The sequence below is a fragment of the Arachis duranensis genome, chromosome 5 (genome assembly GCF_000817695.3).
Source record: "Arachis duranensis cultivar V14167 chromosome 5, aradu.V14167.gnm2.J7QH, whole genome shotgun sequence".
Taxonomy (NCBI): Eukaryota; Viridiplantae; Streptophyta; class Magnoliopsida; order Fabales; family Fabaceae; genus Arachis; species Arachis duranensis.
Window position 1 is genome coordinate 64334976 of NC_029776.3, and position 4173 is coordinate 64339148.

General features: G+C 35.9%; 1 non-coding gene across 1 annotated transcript; it reads right to left on the minus strand.

Annotated features, from left to right (window-relative positions):
- Positions 1 to 2111: 2111 nt before the first annotated feature.
- On the minus strand, positions 2112 to 2215 carry LOC127747988 (small nucleolar RNA R71). The gene has a single exon (XR_008009931.1). It is a non-coding gene; the product is annotated as a small nucleolar RNA R71 (small nucleolar RNA).
- Positions 2216 to 4173: the final 1958 nt, after the last annotated feature.

Below are 4173 nucleotides of genomic sequence, written 5' to 3' on the forward strand. Positions count from 1 at the left end.
AATGAATCACAATTTCGTCCACCAAGTTTTTGGCGCCGTTGCCGGGGATTGTTCGAGTATGGACAACTGACGATTCATCTTGTTGCTCAGATTAGGTAATTTTCTTTTCAAAAACTTTTTCAAAATTTTTCTTTTCTTTTTTGTTTTTCCAAAAATATTTTCGAAAAAAATTTTAATAAAAATCCAAAAAAATCATAAAATCATAAAAACCAAAAATATTTTGTGTTTCTTGTTTGAGTCTTGAGTCAATTTTTAAGTTTGGTGTCAATTGCATGCTTTTAAAATTTTTTCTTGCATTTTTTGAAAATTCATGCATTCACAGTGTTCTTCATGATCTTCAAGTTGTTCTTGACAAGTCTTCTTGTTTGATCTTGATGTTTTCTTATTTTGTGTTGTTTGTTGTTTTTCATATGCATTTTTTGTTTGTTAGAGTCCATGCATTAAAGATTTCTAAGTTTGGTGTCCTGCATGTTTTCTTTGCATCAAAAATTTTTCAAAAATATGTTCTTGATGTTCATCATGATCTTCAAAGTGTTCCTGGTGTTCATCTTGACATTCATAGTGTTCTTGCATGCATCTTGTCTTTTGATCCAAAATTTTTATGTTTTGGGTCATGTTTGTGTTTTTCTCTCTCCTCATTAAAAATTTAAAAATCAAAAAATATCTATCTTTTCCTTATTTCCCTCCAAATTTTCGAAATTTTGGGTTGACTTGGTCAAAAATTTTTTAAAATTAGTGGTTTCTTACAAGTCAAGTCAAAATTTCAATTTTAAAAATCTTATCTTTTCAAAAATCTTTTTCAAAAATTATATCTTTTTCAATTTTTTTCTATTTTTCGAAAATTTCAAAAATATTTTTCAAAATATTTTTCAAAATCTTTTTCTTATCTTTATATCTAATTTTCGAAAACTCATTAACAATTAATGTGATTGATTCAAAAATTTGAAGTTTGTTACTTTCTTGTTAAGAAAGGTTCAATCTTTAAGTTCTAGAATCTTATCTTGTAGTTTCTTGTTAGTGAAGTAAGTAATTTTAAAATTTTTGAATTAAATATTTTTATCTTTTATCTTTTCTTTTTCAAAAATTTTATCTTTTTCAAAATTTGATTTCAAAATATCTTATCTAACCTCTTATCTTCTTATTTTTTTCAAATTTGATTTTAATATCTTTTTCAATTAACCAACTAACTTTTTGTTTGTTTCTTATCTTTTTCAAAACCAACTAACTACTTCTCCCTCTCTAATTTCGAAAATATCTCACCCTTTTTCAAAATTCTTTTTAATTAATTAATTAGTTTTAATTTAAATTTAATCTTATTTCTTATCTTTAATTTTCAAAAATACTAACCTCCTTTTCAAAATTATTTTCGAACTTCTATCTCTCTTTTCTTAATCTATTTAATTATTTATTTACTAACACTTCTCTTCATCTCTTATCACCTCTCCTATCCTTACTCTTTATACAGACTATTCATTCTTCCTCACTCTCTTCCCCTTTCTTTTTCTACTAACATAAAGGAATCTCTATACTGTGACATAGAGGATTCCTCTTTCTTTTCTTGTTTTCTTCTCTTTCATATGAGCAGGAACAAGGAAAAAGGCACTCTTGTTGAAATTGATTCAGAACCTGAAAGGACTCTGAAGAGAAAATTAAGAGAAGCTAAATTACAACAATCTAAAGGTAACCTTTCAGAAATATTAGAGAAAGAGAAGGAGATGGCATCCGAAAATAATAATAATGCAAGGAGAATGCTTGGTGACTTCACAAAGCCAACATCCAAATTTGATGGAAGAAGCATCTCCATTCCTACCATTGGAGCCAACAACTTTGAGCTGAAAGCTCAGCTAGTTGCCTTAACGCAACAAAACTGCAAGTTCTATGGACTTCTATCTGAAGATTCTTACCAGTTTTTAACTGAGTTCTTGCAGATTTGTGAGACTGTAAAGACGAATAGAGTTGATCCTGAAGTCTACAGACTCATGCTTTTCCCTTTTGCTATAAGAGACAGAGCTAGAATATGGTTGGATTCACAACCCAAGGATAGCCTGGACTCCTGGGATAAGCTGGTCACCACCTTCTTGGATAAATTCTTTCCTCCTCAAAAGCTGAGCAAGTTGAGAGTGGATGTTCCGACCTTCAAGCAAAAAGATGGTGAATCCCTCTATGAAGCTTGGGAAAGATACAAGCAGCTGACCAAAAGATGTCCATCTGACATGTTTTCAGAATGGACCATATTAGATATATTCTATTATGGTTCATCATGGAGAAATCATCCAAATTTCTCATTGAAGGATCAACAAAAGCCTCAACAAGGCTTTAACAATGGTGGACGCAATAGGCAGAGCAATAGCAAGCCTTTTCCATCATCTTCTCAGTAACAGCTAGAGAATTCTGAACAAAACACTTCTAATTTAGCCAATCTAGTCTCTGATCTGTCAAAGGCAACTTTCAGTTTCATGAGTGAAACAAGATCCTCCATTAGAAATCTGGAGGCACAAGTGGGCCAGCTGAGTAAGAAAGTCAGTGAAACTCCTCCCAGTATTCTCCCAAGTAATATAGAAGAGAATCCAAAAGGAGAGTGCAAGGCCATTGATATAATCAATATGGCCGAATGCACAAGGGAGGAGGAGGACAAAAATCCTAGTGAGAAAGACCTCCTGGGACGTCCCTCAAGCAAGAAGGAGTTTCCTATCAAGGATCCAAAGGAATCTGAGGCTCATATAGAGACCATAGAGATTCCATTAAATCTCCTTCTGCCATTCATGGGCTCTGAAGACTATTCTTCCTCTAAAGAGGATGAAGATGTGACAGGAGAGCAAGTTGCTCAATATTTAAGAGCTATCATGAAGCTGAATGCCATGTTTTTTGGTAATGAGACTCGGGAAAGTGAACCTCCCTTGCTCATTAGTGAACTGGACACCTGGATTCAGCAAACTCTACCTCAAAAGAAATAAGATCCTGACAAGTTTTTGATACCTTGCACCATAGGCACCATGACCTTTGCAAAAGCTCTGTGTGATCTGGGATCAGGGATAAATCTTATGCTTCTTTCTGTAATGGAGAAGCTGGGGATCATTGAGGTACAACCTGCCTTGTTCTCATTACAATTGGCAGACAAGTCATTGAGACAAGCTTATGGAATAGTGGAGGACGTGTTAGTAAAGGTTGAAGGCCTTTACATCCCTGCTGATTTCATAATCTTAGACACTAGGAAGGAAGAGGATGATTGCATCATCCTTGGAAGACCTTTCCTAGCCACAGCAGGAGCTGTGATAGATGTCAACAGAGGTGAATTAGTCCTTCAATTGAATGGGGACTACCTTGTGTTTAAGGCACATGGCCATCCCTCTGTGACAAAAGAGAGTAAGCATGAAGAGCTTCTCTCAGTTCAGAGTCAAGAAGAGCCCCCACAGTCAAACTCTAAGTTTGGTGTTGGGAGGCCACAACCAAACTCTAAGTTTGGTGTTAAGACCCCATATCCAAACTCTAAGTTTGGTGTTGGGACTATACAACATTGACCTGATCACCTTGTGGCTCCATGAGAGCCACTGTCAAGCTATTGACACTAAAGAAGCGCTTGTTGGGAGGCAACCCAATTTTATTTATCTAATTTTTATTTTATTGTTATTTTGTGTTTTATTAGGTACATGATCATGTGGAGTCACGAAAAAAATATAAAAATTAAAAATAGAATCAAAAATAGGAGAAGAAAAATCACACCCTGGAGGAAGCATAGGCTGGCGTTCAACGCCAGTAAGGAGCATCTGGCTGGCGTTCAACGCCAGAACAGAGCATGAATCTGGCACTGAACGCCAGAAACAAGCAACATTCTGGCGTTGAACGCCAGGAATGTGCCTAGAGGAAAAGCTGGCACTGAACGCCAGCAACAAGCATGAAACTGGCGTTCAACGCCAAAAACATGTTACATGTGGGTGTTGAACGCCCAGAATGTGAACCACTCGGCGTTTAAACGCCAGAATGCTGTGCAAAGGCATTTTATATGCCTATATGGTGCAGGGATGGAATTTCTTGACACCTCAGGATCTGTGGACCCCACAGGATCACCTCAGGATCTGTGGACCCCATAGGATCCCCACCTAACATATTCCCACCTTACCTCCTATTCCTATTCTACTCTTCCCCATGTCACACTTCCCAACACTCTTCACCAAT